This window comes from Sturnus vulgaris, unplaced genomic scaffold (genome assembly GCF_052056855.1).
Source record: "Sturnus vulgaris isolate bStuVul1 unplaced genomic scaffold, bStuVul1.hap1 Scaffold_511, whole genome shotgun sequence".
Classification (NCBI taxonomy): domain Eukaryota; kingdom Metazoa; phylum Chordata; class Aves; order Passeriformes; family Sturnidae; genus Sturnus; species Sturnus vulgaris.
Genome location: NW_028276508.1, coordinates 505,001 through 532,144, shown reverse-complemented (window position 1 = coordinate 532,144; position 27,144 = coordinate 505,001). Strand labels below are relative to the sequence as shown.

Here is a 27,144-nt window from a genome sequence, read left to right as displayed (position 1 = left end):
TTTCCCGGTTATTTCGGGGGGATTTTCCAGGGGATTCCGGGGTTATTTTTCCGAGTAATTCCGGGGGATTTTCGCGGGGAATCCGGGGGGATTTTCCTGGGGATTCCGGGGGGATTTTCTCCGGTATTCCGTGGGGATATTCTCCTGCATTCCGGGGAGTTTTTCTCGCGGATTCCGGGGGATTTTCCAGGGGATTCCGGGAGGATTATTCCGGGTATTCCGGGGCAAGTTTCCAGTGGATTCCACGCCGATTTTCTCGCCGATTCCGGGGGGAAGTTCTCGCGGAAATGGGGGGAAAAAACAGTGAGAAATGGGGACAAATGGCTGAAAAAAATCAGTGAGAAATGGGGTAAAAATCTCTGAAAAATGGGGGGAAATATCCGTGAGAAATGGGGAAAAATGTGGAAAAATTCAGTGAGAAATGGGGGGAGACATCAGTGAGCAATGGGGGGAGATATGAGTGAGAAATGGGGGGAGAAATCAGTGAGAAATGGGCGGAAAATCCATGAAAAATAGGGGAAAAATCAGTGAGAAATTGGGGGGCAATCGGGAAGAAATCCATGAAAATTGGGGAAAAAAAACCAGTGCAAAATGGGGGGAAAAATCAGTGAGCAATGGGAAAAAAATGCAAGAAAAATGGAGGAAAAAAATCAGATGGCTGATCGAGGGCTAATGAGTGCCGATCGATTAGCTCGGCGATCGATTGATCGCGACTGCCGATCGATTATATCGGCGATCGATTGATCGCGACTGCCGATCGATTAGCTCGGCGATCGATTGCCAATGCCTGCCGATCGATTAGCTCGGCGATCGATTGATCGCGACTGCCCATCGATTATATCGGCGATCGATTGCTAATGCCTGCCGATCGATTAGCTCGGCGATCGATTGCCAATGCCTGCCGATCGATTAGATCGGCGATCGATTGATCGCGACTGCCGATCGATTAGTTCGGCGATCGATTCCTAATGCCTGCTGATCTATCGTTCTGGGCTCGATTGCTTGGCGCTGCTAGGCTGAAAAATTAAATTAATTAATATTAAATAATTTTTTATAAACTTCTTTAATTTTCTATTTTCTCGGGGATTCCGGGGGAATTTTCTCGGGTAGTCGGGGGGGATTTTCCCGGGAAATTCCGGGGGATTTTCTCAGGAGATTCCTTGCGGATTTTCTCGGGGAATTCCGGGGCATTTTCTCCGGTATTCCGTGGGGATTTTCCCGGAGATTCCGGGGGGATTTTCTCGGGTATTCCGGGGGGACTTTCCAGGGGATTCCGGGGGGGTGTTCTCGGGGATTCCGGGGGAATTATCCCGGGAATTCCGGGGGATTTTCCGGGAGAATTCCAGGGGGATTTTCTCTGGGATTCCGGGGGGATTTTCCCGGGGATTCCGGGGGGATTTTCCAGAGGATTCCGGGCGGATTTCCTCCTGGATTCCGGGGGAATTTTCCGTGGATTCCGGAGGGATTTTCCCAAGTATTCCGGAGGGATTTTCCCGGGGATTCCGGGGGGATTTTACGAGGAATTCCGGGGGATTTTCCCGGGGATTCGGGGGGGATATTCCATGGCAATTCCGGGGGGATTTTCTCGTGTATTCTGGGAGGATTTTCCGGGGGAATTACGGGGAGATTTTCTGGGGATTCCGGGAGGATTTTCCCGAGTATTCCGGGGGGATATTCTCTGGAATTCAGTGAGGATTATCCTTGGGAATTCCGGGGGCATTTTCTCGAGTATTCCGGGGGGATTTTCTCCTCGGAATTCCGGGGGATTTTCGCAGGGATTCCGGGGGCATTTCCTCGGGGATTCCGGGGGGATTTTCTCCGGGATTCCTGGGGGATTTTCTCGTGGATTTAGGGAGGATTTTCCGGGGATTCCACGGGGATTTTCTCGGGGATTCCGGGTTGATTTTCTCGGGGATTCCGTGAGGATTATCCCGGGGAATCCGGGGTGATCTTCTCGGGGATTCCGGGGGGATTTTTCCCGGGAAATCCGGGGGGATTTTCCAGGGGATTCCGGCGGGATTTTCTCGGGGATTCCGGGGGGATTTTCCGGGGATTCCGGGGGATTTTCGCGGGGATTCCGGGGGGATTTTCCGGGGATTCCGGGGGATTTTCGCGGGGATTCCGGGGGGATTTTCCGGGGATTCCGGGTGATTTCCTCGGGCATTCCGGGGGATTTTCTCATGGATTCCGGGAGGAATTTCCGGGGATTCCGGAGGGATTTTCCTTGGGATTCCGGGGGGATTTTCTCCGGGATTCCGGGCACATTTTCTCGGGGATTCCGGCATGATTTTCCCGGGGAATTCCGGGGGACTTTCTCGGGGATTCCGAGGGGATATTCCCGACTATTCCGGGGGGATTTTGTCGGGGACTCCGGGGGCATTTTCTCGGAAATTCCGTGGGGATTTCTCGGGGATTCCGGGACCATGATCTCCGTGATTCCGGGGAGATTTTCTCGGGGATTCCGGGGGGATTTTCATGGGGATTCCGGGGTATTTTCTCCTGGATTTCTGGGGAATTTTCCGTGATTTCCGGGGGGATTTACCCGAGTATTCCGGGGGATTTTCTCGGGGATTCCTGTGGGATGTTCTCCGATATTCCGGGGGGATTTTCCCCGGGATTCCGGTGGGAATTTCCCGAGTATTCCGGGGGGATTTTCATTGGGATTCCGGGGGGATTTTCTCGGGGATTCCTGTGGGATGTTCTCCGGTATTCCGGGGGGATTTTCCCCGGGATTCCGGTGGGAATTTCCCGAGTATTCCGGGGGGATTTTCTCTGGGATTCCGGGGGGATTTTCTCGGGTATTCCGGGGGCATTTTCTCGGGGATTCCGGGGGGATTTTCTCGGGGATTCCTGTGGGATGTTCTCCGGTATTCCGGGGGGATTTTCCCCGGGATTCCGGTGGGAATTTCCCGAGTATTCCGGGGGGATTTTCTCTGGGATTCCGGGGGGATTTTCTCGGGTATTCCGGGGGGATTTTCTCAGGGGATTCCGGTGGGATTTTCGCGGGGATTCGGGGCATATTTTCTAATGGATTGCGGTGGTATTCTCCCGGGGATTTCGGGTGGATTTTCGCGGGGATTCCATGGAGATGTTCCAGGGTATTCAGGTGGGATTTTCCAGGGGATTCCGGGGGGATTTTCCAGGGGATTGCGGTGGGATTTTCTCGGGGATTCCGGGGGGATTTTCTCCGGTATTCCGTGGGGATTTTCCCAGAGTTTCCGGGGGGATTTTCCCGGTTATTTCGGGGGGATTTTCCAGGGGATTCCGGGGTTATTTTTCCGAGTAATTCCGGGGGATTTTCGCGGGGAATCCGGGGGGATTTTCCTGGGGATTCCGGGGGGATTTTCTCCGGTATTCCGTGGGGATATTCTCCTGCATTCCGGGGAGTTTTTCTCGCGGATTCCGGGGGATTTTCCAGGGGATTCCGGGAGGATTATTCCGGGTATTCCGGGGCAAGTTTCCAGTGGATTCCACGCCGATTTTCTCGCCGATTCCGGGGGGAAGTTCTCGCGGAAATGGGGGGAAAAAACAGTGAGAAATGGGGACAAATGGCTGAAAAAAATCAGTGAGAAATGGGGTAAAAATCTCTGAAAAATGGGGGGAAATATCCGTGAGAAATGGGGAAAAATGTGGAAAAATTCAGTGAGAAATGGGGGGAGACATCAGTGAGCAATGGGGGGAGATATGAGTGAGAAATGGGGGGAGAAATCAGTGAGAAATGGGCGGAAAATCCATGAAAAATAGGGGAAAAATCAGTGAGAAATTGGGGGGCAATCGGGAAGAAATCCATGAAAATTGGGGAAAAAAAACCAGTGCAAAATGGGGGGAAAAATCAGTGAGCAATGGGAAAAAAATGCAAGAAAAATGGAGGAAAAAAATCAGATGGCTGATCGAGGGCTAATGAGTGCCGATCGATTAGCTCGGCGATCGATTGATCGCGACTGCCGATCGATTATATCGGCGATCGATTGATCGCGACTGCCGATCGATTAGCTCGGCGATCGATTGCCAATGCCTGCCGATCGATTAGCTCGGCGATCGATTGATCGCGACTGCCCATCGATTATATCGGCGATCGATTGCTAATGCCTGCCGATCGATTAGCTCGGCGATCGATTGCCAATGCCTGCCGATCGATTAGATCGGCGATCGATTGATCGCGACTGCCGATCGATTAGTTCGGCGATCGATTCCTAATGCCTGCTGATCTATCGTTCTGGGCTCGATTGCTTGGCGCTGCTAGGCTGAAAAATTAAATTAATTAATATTAAATAATTTTTTATAAACTTCTTTAATTTTCTATTTTCTCGGGGATTCCGGGGGAATTTTCTCGGGTAGTCGGGGGGGATTTTCCCGGGAAATTCCGGGGGATTTTCTCAGGAGATTCCTTGCGGATTTTCTCGGGGAATTCCGGGGCATTTTCTCCGGTATTCCGTGGGGATTTTCCCGGAGATTCCGGGGGGATTTTCTCGGGTATTCCGGGGGGACTTTCCAGGGGATTCCGGGGGGGTGTTCTCGGGGATTCCGGGGGAATTATCCCGGGAATTCCGGGGGATTTTCCGGGAGAATTCCAGGGGGATTTTCTCTGGGATTCCGGGGGGATTTTCCCGGGGATTCCGGGGGGATTTTCCAGAGGATTCCGGGCGGATTTCCTCCTGGATTCCGGGGGAATTTTCCGTGGATTCCGGAGGGATTTTCCCAAGTATTCCGGAGGGATTTTCCCGGGGATTCCGGGGGGATTTTACGAGGAATTCCGGGGGATTTTCCCGGGGATTCGGGGGGGATATTCCATGGCAATTCCGGGGGGATTTTCTCGTGTATTCTGGGAGGATTTTCCGGGGGAATTACGGGGAGATTTTCTGGGGATTCCGGGAGGATTTTCCCGAGTATTCCGGGGGGATATTCTCTGGAATTCAGTGAGGATTATCCTTGGGAATTCCGGGGGCATTTTCTCGAGTATTCCGGGGGGATTTTCTCCTCGGAATTCCGGGGGATTTTCGCAGGGATTCCGGGGGCATTTCCTCGGGGATTCCGGGGGGATTTTCTCCGGGATTCCTGGGGGATTTTCTCGTGGATTTAGGGAGGATTTTCCGGGGATTCCACGGGGATTTTCTCGGGGATTCCGGGTTGATTTTCTCGGGGATTCCGTGAGGATTATCCCGGGGAATCCGGGGTGATCTTCTCGGGAATTCCGGGGGGATTTTCCAGGGGATTCCGGCGGGATTTTCTCGGGGATTCCGGGGGGATTTTCCGGGGATTCCGGGGGATTTTCGCGGGGATTCCGGGGGGATTTTCCGGGGATTCCGGGGGATTTTCGCGGGGATTCCGGGGGGATTTTCCGGGGATTCCGGGTGATTTCCTCGGGCATTCCGGGGGATTTTCTCATGGATTCCGGGAGGAATTTCCGGGGATTCCGGAGGGATTTTCCTTGGGATTCCGGGGGGATTTTCTCCGGGATTCCGGGCACATTTTCTCGGGGATTCCGGCATGATTTTCCCGGGGAATTCCGGGGGACTTTCTCGGGGATTCCGAGGGGATATTCCCGACTATTCCGGGGGGATTTTGTCGGGGACTCCGGGGGCATTTTCTCGGAAATTCCGTGGGGATTTCTCGGGGATTCCGGGACCATGATCTCCGTGATTCCGGGGAGATTTTCTCGGGGATTCCGGGGGGATTTTCATGGGGATTCCGGGGTATTTTCTCCTGGATTCCTGGGGAATTTTCCGTGATTTCCGGGGGGATTTACCCGAGTATTCCGGGGGATTTTCTCGGGGATTCCTGTGGGATGTTCTCCGGTATTCCGGGGGGATTTTCCCCGGGATTCCGGTGGGAATTTCCCGAGTATTCCGGGGGGATTTTCTCGGGGATTCCGGGGGGATTTTCTCGGGTATTCCGGGGGGATTTTCTCAGGGGATTCCGGTGGGATTTTCGCGGGGATACGGGGCATATTTTCTAGTGGATTGCGGTGGTATTCTCCCGGGGATTTCGGGTGGATTTTCCAGGGGATTCCGGGGAGATGTTCCAGGGGATTCGGGTGGGATTTTCCAGGGGATTCCGGGAGGATTTTCCAGGGGATTGCGATGGGATTTTCTCGGGGATTCCGGGGGGATTATCCCGCGAATTCCGGGGGATTTTCCGGGAGAATTCCGGGGGATTTTCCTGGGGATTTCGGGGGGATTTTCCCGGGGATTCCGGGGGGATTTTCTCGGGTATTCCGGGGGGATTTTCTCCGGTATTCCTTGGGGATTTTCCCAGAGTTTCCGGGGGGATTTTCCAGGGGATTCCGGGAGGATTATTCCGGGGATTCCAGGGCGAGTTTCCAGTGGATTCCAGGGCGATTTTCTCGCCGATTCCGGGGGGATGTTCTCGCGGAAATGGGGGGAAAAAACAGTGAGAAATGGGGACAATTGGGTGAAAAAAATCAGTGAGAAATGGGGTAAAAATCTCTGAAAAATGGGGGGATATATCCGTGAGAAATGGGGAAAAATGTGGAAAAATTCAGTGAGAAATGGGGGGAGACATCAGTGAGAAATGGGGGGAGAAATCAGTGAGAAATGGGCGGAAAATCCATGAAAAATAGGGGAAAAATCAGTGAGAAATTGGGGGGTAATCGGGAAGAAATCCATGAAAATTGGGGGAAAGAAACAGTGCAAAATAGGGGGAAAAATCAGTGAGGAATGGGAAAAAAATGCAAGAAAAATGGAGGAAAAAAATCAGATGGCTGATCGAGGGCTAATGAGTGCCGATCGATTAGCTCGGCGATCGATTGATCGCGACTGCCGATCGATTATATCGGCGATCGATTGCCAATGCCTGCCGATCGATTAGATCGGCGATCGATTGATCGCGACTGCCGATCGATTAGTTCGGCGATCGATTCCTAATGCCTGCCGATCTATCGTTCTAGGCTCGATTGCTTGGCGCTGCTAGGCTGAAAAATTAAATTAATTAATAGTAAATAATTTTTTTAAAAACTTCTTTAATTTTCTATTTTCTCGGGGATTCCGGGGGAATTTTCTCGGGTAGTCGGGGGGAATTTTCCCGGGAAATTCCGGGGGATTTTCTCAGGGGATTCCTTGCGGATTTTCTCGGGGAATTCCGGGGCATTTTCTCCGGTATTCCGTGGGGATTTTCCCGGAGATTCCGGGGGGATTTTCTCGGGTATTCCGGGGGGACTTTCCAGGGGATTCCGGGGGGGTGTTCTCGGGGATTCCGGGGGAATTATCCCGGGAATTCCGGGGGATTTTCCGGGAGAATTCCAGGGGGATTTTCTCTGGGATTCCGGGGGAATTTTCTCGGGTATTCCGGGGGGATTTTTCCGGGATTCCGGGCGGATTTTCCCGGGGATTCCGGGGGGATTTTCCAGAGGATTCCGGTGGGATTTCCTCCTGAATTCCGGGGGAATTTTCCGTGGATTCCGGGGGGATTTTCCCGAGTATTCCGGAGGGATTTTCCCGGGGATTCCGGGGGCATTTTACGAGGAATTCCGGGGGATTTTCCCGGGGATTCGGTGGGGATATTCCATGGCAATTCCGGGGGGATTTTCTCGGGGATTCCGGGGGGATTTTCTCGGGGATTCCGGGGGGATATTCTCGTGTATTCTGGGAGGATTTTCCGGGGGAATTACGGGGAGATTTTCTGGGGACTCCGGGAGGATTTTCCCGAGTATTCCGGGGGGATATTCTCGGGAATTCCGTGAGGATTATCCTTGGGAATTCCGGGGGCATTTTCTCAGGGGATTCCGGGGGGATTTTCTCGGGGATTCCGGGGTGATTTTCCCGCGGAATTCCGGGGTGATTTTATCGGGGATTCCGTGGGGATTTTTCCCGGGAAATCCGGGGGGATTTTCCCCGGGATTCCGGGGGGATTTTCCCTGGGATTCCGGGAGGATTTTCCAGGGGATTCCGGGGTGATTTTCTCCGGTATTCCGTGGGCATTTTCTCCTGGATTCCGAGGAGTTTTTCTCGGGGATTCCGGTGGTATTCTCCCGGGTATTCCGGGAGGATTATCCCGGGGATTCCGGGGGGATTTCCGGGGATTCCGGGGGAATTTTCCCTGCTATTCCGGGTGGATTATCTCGGAGAATTCCGGGGGATTTTCTCTGGGATTCCGGGGCAATTATCTCGGGGATTCCGAGGTTATTTTCTCGGGGATTCCGAGATTATTTCCCGGGGAATTCAGGGGGATTTTCAAGAGTATTCCGGCGGGATTTTTTCGGGGATTCCGTGGGGATTTTCCCGGGGATTCCGGGGGGATTTTACGAGGAATTTCGGGGACTTTTCCCGGGGATACCGGAGGGATATTCCCAGGGAATTCCGGGGGGATATTCCCAGGGATTCCGGGGGGATGTTCCAGGGGATTCGGGTGGGATTTTCCAGGGGATTCCGGGGGGATTTTCCAGGGAATTCCGGTTGGATTTTCCTGGGGATTCTGGGTGGATTTTCCCGTGGATTCCGGAGGGATTTTCCCGGGGATTCCGGGGGGATTTTCTCGGGGATTCCGGGGGTATTTTCCAGGGGATTCCGTGGGGATTTTCCCGGGGATTCCGGGGGGATGTTCCCGGGGAGTCCGGGGGGATTTTCTCCGGTATTCCGGGGGGATTTTCTCATGGATTCCGGGGGTATTTTCCAGGGGATTCCGTGGGGATTTTCCCGGGGATTCCGTGGGGATTTTCCTGGGGATTCCGGGGGGATTTTCTCCGGTATTCCGTGGGGATTTTCTCCTGGATTCCGGGGAGTTTTTCTTGCGGATTCCGGGGGATTTTCCAGGGGATTCCGGGAGGATTATTCCGGGGATTCCGGGGCAAGTTTCCAGTGGATTCCAGGCCGATTTTCTCGCCGATTCCGGGGGGAAGTTCTCGCGGAAATGGGGGGAAAAAAACAGTGAGAAATGGGGACAAATGGGTGAAAAAAATCAGTGAGAAATGGGGTAAAAATCTCTGAAAAATGGGGGGAAATATCCGTGAGAAATGGGGAAAAATGTGGAAAAATTCAGTGAGAAATGGGGGGAGATATGAGTGAGAAATGGGGGGAGAAATCAGTGAGAAATGGGCGGAAAATCCATGAAAAATAGGGGAAAAATCAGTGAGAAATTGGGGGTAATCGGGAAGAAATCCATGAAAATTGGGGGAAAAAAAACAGTGCAAAATGGGGGGAAAAATCAGTGAGGAATGGGAAAAAAATGCAAGAAAAATGGAGGAAAAAAATCAGATGGCTGATCGAGGGCTAATGAGTGCCGATCGATTAGCTCGGCGATCGATTGCTAATGCCTGCCGATCGATTAGTTCGGCGATCGATTGATCGCGACTGCCGATCGATTATATCGGCGATCGATTGCTAATGCCTGCCGATCGATTAGCTCGGCGATCGATTGATCGCGACTGCCTATCGATTATATCGGCGATCGATTGCTAATGCCTGCCGATCGATTAGCTCGGCGATCGATTGCCAATGCCTGCCGATCGATTAGATCGGCGATCGATTGATCGCGACTGCCGATCGATTAGTTCGGCGATCGATTCCTAATGCCTGCCGATCTATCGTTCTGGGCTCGATTGCTTGGCGCTGCTAGGCTGAAAAATTAAATTAATTAATATTAAATAATTTTTTTAAAAACTTCTTTAATTTTCTATTTTCTCGGGGATTCCGGGGGAATTTTCTCGGGTAGTCCGGGGGGATTTTCCCGGGAAATTCCGGGGGATTTTCTCAGGGGATTCCTTGCGGATTTTCTCGGGGAATTCCGGGGCATTTTCTCCGGTATTCCGTGGGGATTTTCCCGGGGATTCCGGGGGGATTTTCCGGGGGAATTCCGGGGGGACTTTCCAGGGGATTCCGGGGGGGTTTTCTCGGGGATTCCGGGGGGATTTTCCCGGGGATTTCGGGGGTATTTTCTCGGGGATTCCGGGGTTATTTTTCCGAGTAATGCCGGGGGATTTTCGCGGGGATTCCGGGGGGATTATCCCGCGGATTCCGGCGGGATTTTCCAGGGGATTCCGGGGGATTTTCTCCCGGGTATTCCGGGAGGATAATCCCGGGGATTCCGGGAGGATTTCCGGGTATTCCGGGGGTATTTTCCCGGGGATTCCGGGGGGAATTTCACGGGGATTCAGTGGGGATTTTCCCGGGGAATCCGGGGGGATGTTCCCGGGGATTCCGGGGGGATTTTCCCGGGGGATTCCGGGGGGAATTTTCCCGGGGATTTCGGGGGTATTTTCTCGGGGATTCCGGGGTTATTTTTCCGAGTAATTCCGGGGGATTTTCGCAGGGATTCCGGGGGGATTATCCCGCGGATTCCGGCGGGATTTTCCAGGGGATTCCGGGGGATTTTCTCCGGTATTCCGGGGGGATTTTCTCCTGGATTCCGCGGAGTTTTTCTCGGGGATTCCGGTGGTATTCTCCCGGGTATTCCGGGAGGATTATCCCGGGTATTCCGGGGTGATCTCCGGGGTTTCCGGGGGAATTTTCCCGGGCATTCCGGGGGGATTTTCACGGGGATTCCGGACGGATTTTCCAGGGGAGTCCGGGATGATTATCTCGGGGATTCCGAGGGGATATTCCCGACTATTCCGGGGGGATTTTCCCTGGGATTCCGGGAGGATTTTCCAGGGGATTCCGGGGTGATTTTCTCCGGTATTCCGTGGGCATTTTCTCCTGGATTCCGAGGAGTTTTTCTCGGGGATTCCGGTGGTATTCTCCCGGGTATTCCGGGAGGATTATCCCGGGGATTCCGGGGGGATTTCCGGGGATTCCGGGGGAATTTTCCCTGCTATTCCGGGTGGATTATCTCGGAGAATTCCGGGGGATTTTCTCTGGGATTCCGGGGCAATTATCTCGGGGATTCCGAGGTTATTTTCTCGGGGATTCCGAGATTATTTCCCGGGGAATTCAGGGGGATTTTCAAGAGTATTCCGGCGGGATTTTTTCGGGGATTCCGTGGGGATTTTCCCGGGGATTCCGGGGGGATTTTACGAGGAATTTCGGGGACTTTTCCCGGGGATACCGGAGGGATATTCCCAGGGAATTCCGGGGGGATATTCCCAGGGATTCCGGGGGGATGTTCCAGGGGATTCGGGTGGGATTTTCCAGGGGATTCCGGGGGGATTTTCCAGGGAATTCCGGTTGGATTTTCCTGGGGATTCTGGGTGGATTTTCCCGTGGATTCCGGAGGGATTTTCCCGGGGATTCCGGGGGGATTTTCTCGGGGATTCCGGGGGTATTTTCCAGGGGATTCCGTGGGGATTTTCCCGGGGATTCCGGGGGGATGTTCCCGGGGAGTCCGGGGGGATTTTCTCCGGTATTCCGGGGGGATTTTCTCATGGATTCCGGGGGTATTTTCCAGGGGATTCCGTGGGGATTTTCCCGGGGATTCCGTGGGGATGTTCCCGGGGATTCCGGGGGGATGTTCCCGGGAAATTCCGGGGGATTTTCTCAGGGGATTCCTTGCGGATTTTCTCGGGGAATTCCGGGGCATTTTCTCCGGTATTCCTTGGGGATTTTCCCGGGGATTCCGGGGGGATTTTCTCGGGTATTCCGGGGGGGTTTTCTCCGGTATTCCGTGGGCATTTTCTCCTGGATTCCGCGGAGTTTTTCTCGGGGATTCCGGTGGTATTCTCCCGGGTATTCCGGGAGGATCATCCCAGGGATTCCGGGGGGATTTCCGGGGATTCCGGGGGAATTTTCCCGGGGATTCCGGGGGGATTTTCACGGGGACTCCGGGCGGATTTTCCCTAGTATTCCGGGGGGATTATCTCGGGGATACCGGGGGGATTTTCTCGGGGATTCCGGGGGGATTTTCCCGGGGAATTCCGGGGGGATATTCCCAGGGATTACGGGGGGATGTTCCAGGGGATTCCGGTGGGATTTTCCAGGGGATTCCGGGGGGATTTTCCAGGGGATTCCGGGGGGATTTTCTCGGGGATTCCGGGGGGATTATCCCGGGAATTCCGGGGGATTTTCCGGGGGAACTCCGGGGAATTTTCTCTGTGATTCCGGGGGAATTTTCCCGTGGATTCCGTGGGGATGTTCCCGGGGATTCCGGGGGGATGATCCCGGGGATTCCGGTGGGAATTTCCAGGGGATTCCGGGGGGATTTTCCCGGGGATTTCGGGGGTATTTTCTCGGGGATTCCGGGGTTATTTTTCCGAGTAATTCCGGGGGATTTTCGCGGGGATTCCGGGGGGATTATCCCGCGGATTCCGGCGGGATTTTCCAGGGGAGTCCGGGAGGATTTTCTCCGGTATTCTGGGGGGATTTTCTCGGGGATCCCAGGGGGATTTTCATGGGCATTTTGGGGGGATTTTCTCGGAGTTTCCGGGGGGATTTTCTCGCGGATTCTGGGGTATTTTCTCGGGGATTCCGTGAGGATTATCCCGGGGATTCCGGGGGATTTTCTCTGGGATTCCGGGGGGATTTTTCCCGGGAAATCCTGCGGGATTTTCTCGTGGATTCCGGGAGGATTTTCCCGGGGAATTCCGGAGGGATTTTCTCGGGGAGTCTTGGGGGATTTTCCCGGGGATTCTGGGTGGATTTTCCAGGGGATTCCGGGCATATGTTCTTAGGGATTCCGGGGTGATTTTTCCGGGGAATTCCGGGGGATTATGCCGGGGATTCGGGGGGGATTATCCGGGGATTGCGGGGCGATTTTCCCGGGGATTCCGGGGGGATTTTCTCGGGGATTCCGGGGGTATTTTCCAGGGGATTCCGTGGGGATTTTCCCGGGGATTCCGGGGGGATGTTCCCGGGGAGTCCGGGGGGATTTTCTCCAGTATTCCGGGGGGATTTTCTCATGGATTCCGGGGGTATTTTCCAGGGGATTACGGGGGTATTTTCTCCGGGATTCCGGGCATATTTTCTCGGGCAATTCCGGGGGATTTTCCCGGGGAATTTCGCGGGGATTATCTCGGGGATTCCGGGGGGATGTTCCCGGGGATTGCGGGGCCATTTTCCCGAGCATTCCGGGGCGTTTTCCTCGGGGATTCCGGGGGGATTTTCCTGGGGATTACGGGAGTATTTTCTCGGGGATTCCGGGGGGATTTTCTCGGGGATTACGGGCATATTTTCTCGGGCAATTCCGGGGGATTTTCCCGGGGAATTTCGCGGGGATTATCTCGGGGATTCCGGGGGGATTTTCCAGGGAATTCCGGTTGGATTTTCCTGGGGATTCTGGGTGGATTTTCCCGTGGATTCCGGAGGGATTTTCTCTGGGATTCCAGGGGGATTTTCTCGGGGATTCCGGGGGGATGTTCCCGGGGCATCCGTGGGGATTTTCTCGGGGATTCCGGGGGTATTTTCCCGGGGATTCCGTGGGGATTTTCCAGGGGATTCCGTGGGGATTTTCCCGTGGATTCCGTGGGGATGTTCCCGGGGATTCCGAGGGAATGTTCCCGGGGATTCCGGTGGGATTTTCCAGGGGATTCCGGGGGGATTTTCCCGGGGATTCCGGGGGGATGTTCCCGGGGATTCCGGGGGGATTTTCTCGGGAATTCCGGAGGGATTTTCTCGGGGAGTCTTGGGGGATTTTCCCGGGGATTCTGGGTGGATTTTCCAGGGGATTCCGGGCATATGTTCTTAGGGATTCCGGGGTGATTTTTCCGGGGAATTCCGGGGGATTATGCCGGGGATTCGGGGGGGATTATCCGGGGATTGCGGGGCGATTTTCCCGGGGATTCCGGGGGGATTTTCTCGGGGATTCCGGGGGTATTTTCCAGGGGATTCCGTGGGGATTTTCCCGGGGATTCCGGGGGGATGTTCCCGGGGAGTCCGGGGGGATTTTCTCCAGTATTCCGGGGGGATTTTCTCATGGATTCCGGGGGTATTTTCCAGGGGATTACGGGGGTATTTTCTCCGGGATTCCGGGCATATTTTCTCGGGCAATTCCGGGGGATTTTCCCGGGGAATTTCGCGGGGATTATCTCGGGGATTCCGGGGGGATGTTCCCGGGGATTGCGGGGCCATTTTCCCGAGCATTCCGGGGCGTTTTCCTCGGGGATTCCGGGGGGATTTTCCTGGGGATTACGGGAGTATTTTCTCGGGGATTCCGGGGGGATTTTCTCGGGGATTACGGGCATATTTTCTCGGGCAATTCCGGGGGATTTTCCCGGGGAATTTCGCGGGGATTATCTCGGGGATTCCGGGGGGATTTTCCAGGGAATTCCGGTTGGATTTTCCTGGGGATTCTGGGTGGATTTTCCCGTGGATTCCGGAGGGATTTTCTCTGGGATTCCAGGGGGATTTTCTCGGGGATTCCGGGGGGATGTTCCCGGGGCATCCGTGGGGATTTTCTCGGGGATTCCGGGGGTATTTTCCCGGGGATTCCGTGGGGATTTTCCAGGGGATTCCGTGGGGATTTTCCCGTGGATTCCGTGGGGATGTTCCCGGGGATTCCGAGGGAATGTTCCCGGGGATTCCGGTGGGATTTTCCAGGGGATTCCGGGGGGATTTTCCCGGGGATTCCGGGGGGATGTTCCCGGGGATTCCGGGGGGATTTTCTCGGGAATTCCGGAGGGATTTTCTCGGGGAGTCTTGGGGGATTTTCCCGGGGATTCTGGGTGGATTTTCCAGGGGATTCCGGGCATATGTTCTTAGGGATTCCGGGGTGATTTTTCCGGGGAATTCCGGGGGATTATGCCGGGGATTCGGGGGGGATTATCCGGGGATTGCGGGGCGATTTTCCCGGGGATTCCGGGGGGATTTTCTCGGGGATTACGGGGGAATTTTCTCGGGGATTCCGGGGGGATTTTCTCGGGGATTACGGGCATATTTTCTCGGGCAATTCCGGGGGATTTTCCTGGGGATTCTGGGTGGATTTTCCCGTGGATTCCGGAGGGATTTTCTCGGGGATTTCGGGGCGATTTTCCCAGGGGATTCCGGGGTATTTTCCAGGGAATTCCGGTTGGATTTTCCTGGGGATTCTGGGTGGATTTTCCCGTGGATTCCGAAGGGATTTTCCCGGGGATTCCGGGGGGATTTTCTCGGGGATTCCGGGGGGATTTTCCAGGGGATTCCGTGGGGATTTTCCCGTGGATTCCGTGGGGATGTTCCCGCGGATTCCGGGGGGATGTTCCCGGGGATTCCGTGGTGATTTTCCAGGGGATTCCGGGAGGATTTTCCCGGGGAATTCCGGAGGGATTTTCTCGGGGAGTCTTGGGGGATTTTCCCGGGGATTCTGGGTGGATTTTCCAGGGGAGTCCGGGGGATTTTCTCCGGTATTCCGGGGGGATTTTCTCCTGGATTCCGCGGAGATTTTCCCGGGGAATTCCGGTGATATTCTCCAGGGTATTCCGGGAGGATTATCCCAGGGATTCCGGGGGGATTTCCGGGGATTCCGGGGGAATTTTCCCGGGGATTCCGCGGGGATTTTCTCGGGGATTACGGGCATATTTTCTCGGGCAATTCCGGGGGATTTTCCCGGGGAATTCCGCGGGGATTATCTCGGGGATTCCGGGGGGATTTTCTCGGGGATTTCGGGGCGATTTTCCCAGGGGATTCCGGGGGGATTTTCCAGGGAATTCCGGTTGGATTTTCCTGGGGATTCTGGGTGGATTTTCCCGCGGATTCCGGAGGGATTTTCTCGGGGATTCCGGGGGGATTTTCCCGGGGATTCCGGGGCGATTTTCCCGGAGAATTCCGGGGGCATTTTCTCTGGGATTCCGGGGCAATTATCTCGGGGATCCCGAGCTTATTTTCTCGGGGATTCCGAGATTATTTCCCGGGGAATTCAGGGGGATTTTCCCGAGTATTCAGGCGGGATTTTTTCGGGTATTCCTTGGGGATTTTCCCGGGGATTCTGGGGGGATTTTACGAGGAATTTCGGGGAATTTTCCCGCCGATACCGGGGGGATATTCCAGGGGAATTCCGGGGGGATATTCCCAGGGATTCCGGGGGGATGTTCCAGGGGATTCGGGTGGGATTTTCCAGGGGATTCCGGGGGGATTTTCTCTGGAATTCCGGGGGGATTTTCTCGGGGATTCCGGGGGGATTATCCCGGGGTTTCCGGGGGATTTTCCGGGTGAATTCTGGCGGATTTTCTCGGGAATTCCGGGGGGATTTTCCCGGGGATTCCGGGGGGATTTTCCAGGGGATTCCGGGGGATTTTCCCGGGGATTCCGGGGGGATTTTCCCGGGGACTCCGGGGGGATTTTCCCGGGGACTCCGGGGGAATTTTCTCCGGTATTCCGTGGGGATTTTCCCAGAGTTTCCGGGGGGATTTTCTCGCGGATTCCTGGGGATTTCCCAGGGGATTCCAGGAGGATTATTCCGGGGATTCCGGGGCGAGTTTCCAGTGGATTCCAGGGCGATTTTCCCGCCGATTCCGGGGGAAATTCTCGGGGAAATGGGGGGAAAAAACAGTGAGAAATGGGGACAAATGGGTGAAAAAAATCAGTGAGAAATGGGGTAAAAATCTCTGAAAAATGGGGGGATATATCCGTGAGAAATGGGGAAAAATGTGGAAAAATTCAGTGAGAAATGGGGGGAGACATCAGTGAGAAATGGGGGGAGATATGAGTGAGAAATGGGGGGAGAAATCAGTGAGAAATGGGCGGAAAATCCATGAAAAATAGGGGAAAAATCAGTGAGAAATTGGGGGGTAATCGGGAAGAAATCTATGAAAATTGGGGGAAAAAACAGTGCAAAATGGGGGGAAAAATCAGTGAGGAATGGGGAAAAAATGCAAGAAAAATGGAGGAAAAAAATCAGATGGCTGATCGAAGGCTAATGAGTGCCGATCGATTAGTTCGGCGATCGATTGCTAATGCCTGCCGATCGACTAGCTCGGCGATCGATTGCCAATGCCTGCCGATCGATTAGATCGGCGATCGATTGATCGCGACTGCCGATCGATTAGTTCGGCGATCAATTCCTAATGCCTGCCGATCTATCGTTCTGGGCTCGATTGCTTGGCGCTGCTAGGCTGAAAAATTAAATTAATTAATATTAAATAATTTTTTTAAAAACTTCTTAATTTTCTATTTTCTCGGGGATTCCAGGGGAATTTTCTCGGGTAGTCCGGGGGGATTTTCCCGGGAAATTCCGGGGGATTTTCTCAGGGGATTCCTTGCGGATTTTCTCGGGGAATTCCGGGGCATTTTCTCCGGTATTCCGTGGGGATTTTCCCGGAGATTCCGGGGGGATTTTCTCGGGTATTCCGAGGGGGTTTTCTCAGGGATTCCGGGGGGATTATCACGGGAATTCCGGGGGATTTTCCGGGAGAATTCCAGGGGGATTTTCTCGGGGATTCAGGGGGTATTTTCTCGGGTATTCCGGGGGGATTTTCTCGGGTATTCCGGGGGGATTTTCCCGGGGATTCCGGGCGGATTTTCCCGGGGATTCCGGGGGGATTTTCTCCGGGATTCCGGGGCTATTTTCCAGGGGATTCCGTGGGGATGTTCCCGGGGATTCCGTGGGGATGTTCCCGGGGATTCCGGGGGATTTTCCCGGGGAATTCCAGGGGATTTTCCCGGGGATTCCGGGCACATTTTCCAGGGGAGTCCGGGGGGATTTTTCCGGGGATTCCCGGGGGATTTTCCCGGGGCATTCCCCGGGGATTTTCTCGGGGATTCCGGGGGGATATTCCGGGGGTTCCGGGGGGATTTTCCAGGGGATTCAAGGGGGATTTTATCGGGGATTCCGGGGGGATTTTCCCGCTGATTCCGTGCGCATTTTTTCGGGTAGTCCGGGGTGATTTTCTCGGGGATTCCGGGGGGGCCATTTTCTCGGGGATTCCGGGGGGATTTTCCCGGAGACTCCGGGCACATTTTCTCGGGGATTCCGGGGGGATATTCCGGGGGTTCCGGGGGGATTTTCCCGGGAGTTACGGGGGGATTTTCCAGGGGATTCAAGGGGGATTTTATCGGGGATTCCGGGGGGATTTTCCCGGGGATTCCAGGGCCATTTTCTCGGGGAGTCCGGGGGAATTTTCCAGGGGATTACGGGGGGATTTTTCCCGGGAATTCGGTGGCATTTTCTCGTGGATACCGGGGGAATTTTTTCGGGGAGTCTGGCGGAATTTTCCCGGGGATTCCGGGGGGATTTTCACGGGGATTCTTGGCATGTTTTCTCGGCGATTTTGGGGTGATTTTCTCGGGGATTCCGGGGGGATTTTCCCGGGGATTCCGGGGGGATTTTCTCGGGAACTCCGGGCGGAATTTCTCGTGGATTCCAGGGGGATTTTCTCGGGGATTCTGTCGGGATTATCCCGGCGATTCCGGGGGTATTATCTCTGCGATTCCGGGGGGATTTTATCGGGGATTTCGGGGGGATTTTCCCGGGGATTCCGGGGGGATTTTCTCGGGGATTACGGGGGGATTTTCCCGGGGAATTCCGGGGGAATTTTCTCGGGGATTCCGGGGGGATTTTCCGGGGATTCCGGGGGGATTTTCCCGGCGATTAATGGGGAATTATCCCGGGGATTCCGGGGTCTCCTCTGGAACTGCTGAAGCGGGTCGTGCTCCCCATAGGTCTCCTGGTGCCGCTGCAGCTCCTCCCTCTGCCGTCGCAGCTGCGGGGGCATCACCAGGAGACAGGGACCGGGACCGGGATGGAGGACCAGGACCGGGGACTGGGACCTGGACCGGGATTGGGGATCTGGAAGGGGACCGGCATGGGGAACTGGGACCGGGAACGGGATCGGGGACCAGGACCTAGGCCTGGGACCAGGACCAGCATCGGGGACTGGGGAACAGGGACCGGGACAAGTATCGCGGATGGGGTCTGGGGACAGGGACCGGGACCGTGACTGGGGATCGGGATACGGGACCAGGGACAGGGACTGGGACCGGGACAGCGATCGGGGAGCAGGACCGGGAACAGGGACCGGGATCGGGATCGAGGACCAGGACCGGGGACAGGGACCGGGACCGGGATCAGGGACCGGGACCAGGGGCAGGGACCGGGATCGGGGACTGGAGACAGGGACCAGGACTGGGATCAGGGACCGGGATCAGGGACTGGGACTGGGGACTGGGACCTGGACCGGGATAGGGCACCGGGACCGGGGACTGGGACCTGGACTGGGATCGGGGACCTGGACCGGGATCGGGGATCTGGAAGGGGACCGGCATGGGGAACTGGGACCGGGAACGGGATCGGGGACCAGGACCTAGGCCTGGGACCGGGACCAGCATCGGGGACTGGGGAACAGGGACCGGGACAGGTATCGTGGACGGAGTCTGGGGACAGGGACCGGGACCGGGACTGGGAACCGGGATACGGGACCAGGGACAGGGACCGGGACCGGGACAGCGATCGGGGAGCAGGACCGGGAAAAGGGACCGGGATCGGGATCGAGGACTGGGGAACAGGGACAGGGACTGGGACCGGGATCGGGGACCGGGATCGGGGACCGGGACCGGGATCGGGGACCAGGATGGGGGACTGGGACAGGGACCGGGATCGGGGACTTGGACCAGGGAAAGGGACTGGGACCGGGATCGCGGACGGGGACCTGGGACAGGGACCAACACCGGGATCAGGGACTTGGACCAGGGAAAGGGACTGGGACCGGAACCGGGATCGGGGGAACTGGGACCTGGACCGGGATCGGGGACCGGGAACTGGGACCGGGACCGGGATCGGGAATCTGGAAGGGGACCGGCATGGGGAACTGGGACTGGGAACGGGATTGGGGACCAGGACCTAGGCCTGGGACCGGGACCAGCATCGGGGACTGGGGAACAGGGACCGGGACAGGTATCGCGGACGGGGTCTGGGGACAGGGACCGGGACCGGGGATCAGGATACGGGACCAGGGACAGGGACCGGGACAGCGATCGGGGAGCGGACCCTTGGACCCCGGGCCCTGCCTGTCCCGCGGCTACAGAGGCGGGGGATGCTTTATGGGACTGCCCGAGCTGGCGGTGCCGGGTCTGGGGCGTTGGGGCGCGGCTTGGGGGGCTGCGGGTGCGCTCGTTTCCTCTTCTGCATGGCCTTCTGTGTGAGCATGTGTCATTGCGACTTCTCTTGGAGAGCCAAACCCCTCCTCTAACTGGTCTCAGGAGCCTGGCAGGGTGAGTTTTGTTTCACAGGGGAAAGGGCCACTGGTCGTGTCCAGAGACCTGTGCACCCAGCCAGGTTTGTGCCTGATAAAATTCCAAATGGATGAGGATTTCTCCCAGCCCCAAGCTGCCCCCACCTGTTACCCTGGCTGCCTTTGGGGTGCCCAAAGCCTCCTCTGTGCAGATCTCAGGAACCTGGGAGGGGTGAACAATGTTGCACAGGGAAAAACCCCACAGATTTTATCTCCGGGCCTGGGGCCAGGAGCAGGCATTTGCATGCTATAATTCCAGAAGGAGCACGGTGTCTCCCAGACCCAAGCCGCATCCAGCTGTGACCCAGCTGCTCTTGGAGTGCCAAAAGCCTCCTCGTAGCTGATCTCAGGAACCCTGGAAGGGTGAGTTTGGTTTCACAGGGAAACGGCCTCAGTTTGTGTCCAGAGATCAAATAAGGGACTCTGCTTTTCCTCTAGTTCTCCTTCCTGTTTTCACCTGGGCTAGAAGGATGGGCATGGCCTGTATTTCTCATATCAAAGTGATGTTACTAAATTTGTCCAGAAGTTCTGATTGTTATTTTTATTAGTAGTAGTAATTTTCCAATAGAAAACACTCTCATTTTGCCTTTCCCACGTTGTTTCCAGGTGCTGCCCAGGATGGACATCTGTGGTCTCAGACAGTGATTCCGGAGGAGCAAGGAGATCCCTTGCCTCACCCGCACAGCTCAGGTGGATGGGACAGAATTGGTGTGGCCTGACAAGGCAGGAACAGCTGTCTGTGTTCTAGAATGCCTTGAAACTTTTCTCTGTCAGGTTTGGGAGGGGTTTCTCTTTGGGATTTTTTTGTGATGCAACAACCCGGGTATCCCTTTGTGCAAAGTCCAGGGGTAAAGGATGGGATAATTGACAAGTGGGGTCTGGGATGCAAATGGTTCTGTTAAAATTAAGCAAAGAATGCAATAAGAAAAATGAGCATCCTTTTAATGTCTGAAATAGTTAGGAATAAAAACGCTGGCAAAGGGCACTCTGAATTGGTGTCCCCTGTCATGGCTAAAACCCCATAGTGAGGAATCAGAGCAGAAGTGTGAAAGCTGAGATCCTTTCACTGCTGCAGTGGACTTAATTTTCTTTTCCTCCTCTCTTTCAGGACATGGAAAATCACGACACTGCTGCTGTCTTTGCCAAGAGCTGTGGTGTTTGAGCAGCCAAAGCCCAGAGGCTTCAGCACCAGAGGTCTGTGCTGGAGGGCTCCTGGTGCTGCTGTGCTGTGGGATAAGTCAGAGGATGCAGGGTTCCTCTTTGCCTCCCTGCTGGGATTAACTGCCATGGGAATGTGGGATCTGGGTGAAACTCCAGCTCTCCTGGTGTTCAGGGGTGCAAGGTCTGAGGGGCTGCGTTTACCTGTGGCTTTCCAGATCGGCAGGAACAAGAGGAAATGGGGTGCCAGAGCTGTGTCCCGTCAGGCTGTGTTTCCCTCTGAGGACAGACAGAGAGTCTGGGCTGAGAATCCTGGGAGTGCTTGCTTGGATGAGCAATCCAGGGAACAGGGAGCTCGGGATTGCAGCTGCTGCTGGAACCATTGCCTTAGGTCTGCTCCCTTTGTGCCTGTGACAAGTGGGATTGGTGCTGGAGAGAGAGGTGCTGTTGGGAACAAAAGATGGAGTAAATCCTCTCTGGGGATGTGCAGTGAAGGACTGAATAGCATGGAAGGAGAGTATTGATCATCTGTATCACTATTTCTCCCAAAACTGGGGTGGAGCGGTGATGGGGGTGGTTGGGTTTGGTCTGTGTCTGTAATTCTTTGTGCAATTTTTAAATTCTCTTGTATGATTTACTGTCCAATATCTTTCTAACAAAAGCTGACAGAAATTTCGGTTAAGCATTAGAACTTGAGTCCATTCATTGCAAAAACTTGCCAAGGCTGGAGGACTGGGGTGGTGACTGCTCTCAGGAAAGGTTACTTATTAATACTGTGTCAGATTTCCCTCAGTGACCATCAGGCCTCAATGGCTGTGAGTTCGTGCTCTTCTCCCTGGGGAATTGGAAATAATTTCAGTATATAATTAGAAATTGTAGAAAAAAATCCAGCTAAAAATCTCACCTCTGTCCCCCTAAGTTATCCCAGTTTTTCCCAGCTAGGAGCTGCACAGAAGGCAGGCAGGGGAAGTGACATCAGGGAACTGCTGTAAATTCAAAGGCGCAAAGGGCAGGAAAGGGGAAAGGTTTCAGGAAGCATTTCTGTGGTCTAATTAATAATAATTTCTGATTGCCCAGTGAGAAGAACACGAACTCGCAGCCCTTCAGGCCTGACAGTCCCTGCAGCGAGAGCTCAGCACACATCCGCTGAGGCAAGCCCAGCATCTGAAAGGAAAGAAAACAGAAGAAAAAGGTGAATTCTTTTGCTTCAAAGTTATTTCAAGTTCTTAAAGCCCAAGCAACATTTGGTCTTGATTTTGGTTGGGTGAATCACGGGCAGTGGGCACGGGTCATGCCATTCATTTAGCTGAAAACCCGGGGTCATTTAGAGGGGACACAAGGATTACTTGCCTAGGAAAATGTGAGGGGATGTCAAGAGGAGTGTGGTGGCATTTCTGAGGGGATTGCTGAGGTAATGGAAGGGAGCCCAGCAGACAATTGGTCTGGGAAGTCTGAGGCCCCTGGGAATCAGGGCTCTGCCGGGGCAGCAGGGAGGGCTCAGCACTCGGGACTCTCTGTGTCCTCCTTCCTCAGGCGGCCAGGAAGGGACAGAGGCTCCGTGCGGGATGAGGCCGGAGGCAGCGAGCAGAGGAGAGGCCTCGGGCTGGAGAGGGGCAGGAGAAAGGCCAAGGGAGCTCCCTGGGGCTACCAGGGCCTGTGGGCAACAGAAAGGACGCTTGGATGACCAGTGGAGGTGAGGAATGGATCCGAGTTCATCTACAGGGAAATAAGTAGGGGATATTTTGGAGGGAAAAGCTGAGGTGACGAGTTCACCCACCTTGGCACAAGTTGTGTTTGCACAGTGAGACCAGAGGTGAAGGATGTGAAGGAAGAGTGCCTTGACTTTAAGGCTGCTGCTGGATGATGGCCTCGGGCTGGAAGGGAAGGGATTCAGGGAGGCCAGGACATACTGGCAGCTGCGTAGGAGCTCTGAACCAGGAATCACTGGCTGAGCTCCTCTGCAAGCGGCCCATGCTGCCATCCCCAGGAAATGCCAGCTCTTCCTGGGGGGCTTTTGGGCTGTCGGTGGCCTCAGGTGCCTGTTGAGAGCAGCCCCTGAGCCGTGTCCGTGCCAGCGCTGGCTGGGCACGCCCGGGACTTGTGCTTGGCACAGGGAGGACGCTGCAGGCACAGCCCCTCCCCTGCAGAGCCCAAGGACAAGAGGTGCTGGTTGCCTTTCGGGGGCTCCTGGCCTCCCCCTGCCCTGTGTTCCCAGCCAGCTGGGACACACAGAAACACCGAGGAACATTGCTGGCAGCAAGCAGGAGACACTGAGGCCTCTCTGCAGCTCTGGATCACAAAAGCAGCCCCAGCTTCAGCAGCTACCATCGTTTTGGCAGCACTCGCCTGCAGGAAATGCCCCCTGCCACTCTCCAGAAGAACTTTGGTCCTGCAGCAGAGGAAGCCTCAGGACTTATCCTGCTCATTTCTCCCTGCAAGGGGACATTGCAAGAGCAAATTTACAGCTGCTGGGTAAATCCTGGAAAGGGTGGGAAAATCAGCATTATGGGAAGAGTTTGGTGCTGACATGTCAGGTGCCAGCCAGTTCTGCCCTACAGCCATTGCAGGGGTTGGTGTGCAAAGCAGCTTTAGCAGAAGAGAAGGAGCTGCAGTTCCCTTGTTGGTGCCAAGGATTCCCATCCTTGGGAGGTTCATCCCCATCACGCAGAGATTGGCTCAGTCGGTTGGAGCAGAGTGGTACTGCAAAGGTTGTGAGTTCACTTCTCAAATGGGCCACGTACTTGAAAGACTTTAGGATCCTTCTCACCCCCAGTCTATCCTGTGATCTAGAAATAAAGAAGAACATTCTCAGCTGCCTTGTTTACTATTGCAGAGGTTTTTTGAGTGGCAAAGCAAGGGGAAGGGGGAAGCATCTCACCTGGCAGGTGTTGGAGAAGCAGCCTGAATGGAACGCAGTGCCTGGCCCCGGCTGAGCGGCTCCTCCCGCCCACGGTGCTCCAGCCCCGCTCGTTCCACAGGGGAGCGGCGGGCGGGAGCCCCACGGGCGTGGGGACACGGGAAAAGGGGAGGCAGGCGCAGCTCTGCGCTGAGGGCTGCGGGGGCTTTGCATACCCGCGGGAGGTGCGGGCGGTACCGGGGGCATTTGGGGCTCCTCCCAGGGCTCGTACGGCGTTCCTCGTGCCCTGGGCGGTTCCAGCCTCGATCCAGCGTCTGCACGAGACGATTCCACCGCCATTCTCCCAGGCACGGTTACCGGCAGAGCCCCGGCTCCCTACGGCCGCAGCGGGATCGCGCCCAGAGTCCCACGCCCACTGCGGCCGAAGCAGGAGCGGCAGCGCCGGGCTCGGTCCCAGCGCCCGTCCCGGGGTGGCTCCTGCTGCCCGCGGCGATCCCGTTCCCGGATCCCAGCCCCGATCCCATCCCGCTCCCTGCCGGCCCGGGGAGAGGCGGCAGCACTCGGAGGCGCCGGCAGGCACCGGCAAGACCCAGAACCGACCCCTACACTCACCTGAGCTGAGCTCCGCGCAGCACCGGGAGCAGCCCCCGCGTTGGGTTCGGCGCAGCGCTCCGAGCGATGGTCCCGCCGCATCCCAAGAGAAGCATCCGCCTATGGAGCGGGCCGGGAGCGGCTCGGGGGCACTTGAAGGGCGCGGGCGGGGCGGGGCCCCGGGGGGTGGGACCAGCACAGGTGTGGGGAGTGGGGCCTGCACAGGTGTGCGGGGCCCCAGAGCGCCTGCGCGGGGCGGGGCTGAGGGGGATTTAAACCGCGGGGCGAGCATGGCGGAGCTATTTGTTCCTCGGCGCTCGGGGAGGAGGCTGCGCCCGGGCCGGGCTCTATACCTCTTTTCTCTGTATTTCTTTTCTTCTATACGTCTCTTTCTCTATACCCCTCGTTTCTCCCCTCCCCCCTAGCCCTCCCCCCCATGCCCCTACCCTACTCTGCCCTACCCTTCTCTCCTTTTGCTCCTTCCACCTTTCCAGAACCCTAGCCGCCCCCGTCCCTTCTCCCTAATCCCGTTCCCCCTGCAATTCTTCCCTACCTGCCTTCAATCCTCCCCCTCCTTCCTCCACCCTCCCTTTCCCCCCACTCCACCTCCCCCTGCCCCGTCTCCCTGCTGCCCTGCACACCCCAACACCCCCACCTGCTCTCCGTCCTTGGCTCAACCACCCCGAATACTCCGTCTGCCCCCCTATTCCCACCCTCCATCCCCCCTTTTCTCTCTTTCCCCCGCAGCCGCGGGGTTCGGGGTGCCGGATAATAAAGCCCAGAGGGCCGGAGCCGGCGCCCCGCACCGTCCCTGCCCCACACGGGGACTGGCCCGCTCTGCGGGTGTCCCCATGCCGGTCCAACACACCGCCCGACAGCGCCGGGGCTCCGGCTTTCCCTACATCACACTGCGGGTCCCCGGGGGTCGGGGCTGGGGGGACCCCTCCTTAGGAGGGGTCCCGGAGTGGGGGGTGCGGGTTAGGGGGGCGCTCCCCTCATTAGGAGGGGGTCCTGGGGGGGGTGGGCCCCCTCCGGAGGGGGGAGTCCGGGGAGGGGGGCGGGGCGAAGGGGCCCTCCGGACGGCGTCCGACCCGGGGACCCCCCTCCTCGGGACTGGGGGGGGGGCAGGAAGGGCGGGGCCGATCATTTTTTTGGCAATTTTTTTTTTTTTTTTAATCTGTTCACGCTACAGAGTGACGCGCCCCCCTCTGCTTCCCACCCACCCCCCCTCTCCCCGGGGCCCCGTCCGGAGGAGGGGGTCCTGGGGAGGGGCTCAGGGGGCGAATCCCTTCCGGAGGGGGCAGGTCCGAGGTAGGAGGGGCTGGGGGGCGGCTAACCCCCCCCAACCCCTCCCACCCCTGACCCCCCCCGCCGGAGGGGGCCCGCCCCCCCCAGGGCCCGACCTCCCCATGGCCGCCCCCCCAGTGTGATGTGGGGACAGCCCGACAGCCGGCACTGTGGGGCAGTGTTGTGTGGGGGGGGAGCCGCAGAGCGGCTCCGGCCCCGTGGGGGGATTCCCGCGAGGGGCGCCGGCTCCGGCCCTCTGGGCTTTATTATCCGGCACCCCGAACCCCGCGGCTGCGGGGGAACAAACAAAGGGACAAGGGACAAAGAGAGGGGACAGCAGGGATGAGGAGGGGGATCGGGATGCGGAGAGAAGCGGGAGGGGAAAGGAAAGGCTGGGTTGGGGGGAGAGGGACGGTGGACAGAAGAGGAGGAATAGAAAGGGCTAGCGGGGTAGGGACAGGAGAGGAAGGATGGAGGGGGGTCAGGTTTGGGGAGAGAGGAGGGGAGGGTTTGAGGGAGAAAGAACAGGAACAGGGGGAGGAGGAAGGAAAGGTAGAGGGGGGGAACAGGAAGGGAAGCCGAAAGAGGAGGGAAAGGGAGAGAAAGCAGGGGAACACGGGGAGGAGGAAGGAGGGGTGAATAGGGGAGGGAAAGGCGTCGGCTTTAGGGAGGAGGGGGAAAGGGAGAGAAAAAAGGGGAACACGAGGAGGAGGAAGGAGGGGGAGAGGGCTGGAGAGGAGGGGAAGCCGAAGTCCGTCCTGTCCCTCTGTGTGGAGCTCCGACAGCATGCCGCCGTCCGCAGTGAGCTCATAGTGAGCAAATGGCGGCCGAGCCAATTTTCGGAAGTTAAATCACCTCGGCCCCGCCCCGTGCAGGCGCCCTGGGGACCCGCACACCTGAGCTGGACCCGGGACCGCCCCTGAATCACCGCCCCGGTACCGCCCCCAGCACAGCTCGGTACCGCCCCGGGGCCCCGCCCTGCCAGGGCTGGGGCGGGACCATCGCTCGCCGCCCGGCCCCGCTCCCCCGGAGCGAAGCGGGGCTGCTCCGGGCACCGGGTCCTGCCCGCGTCCACTGGGGCACTGGCACCTGCCCAGCATTCCTGACCAAAGCCTGGGGGTTCCAGCACAGCCCCCAGCACATCCTGCTGCTTCCGCAAGTCCCTTTCAAGTGGGATCAATTTTTGGGGCAGGGATACCCAAACCCGGCAGAGTTGGATTTCACCAAT

General features: G+C 56.6%; 2 long non-coding RNA genes across 2 annotated transcripts; one reads left to right on the top strand and one right to left on the bottom strand.

Annotated features, from left to right (window-relative positions):
- Positions 1-20,948: 20,948 nt before the first annotated feature.
- Positions 20,949-23,189, bottom strand: LOC148217649 (uncharacterized). Its single transcript, XR_015800907.1, has 2 exons — positions 22,959-23,189; positions 20,949-22,345 (listed from the first exon to the last, which is right to left on the bottom strand). It is a non-coding gene; the product is annotated as an uncharacterized LOC148217649 (long non-coding RNA).
- Positions 23,190-23,370: 181 nt separating this feature from the next.
- On the top strand, positions 23,371-23,995 carry LOC148217648 (uncharacterized). Its single transcript, XR_015800906.1, has 2 exons — positions 23,371-23,653; positions 23,740-23,995. It is a non-coding gene; the product is annotated as an uncharacterized LOC148217648 (long non-coding RNA).
- Positions 23,996-27,144: the final 3,149 nt, after the last annotated feature.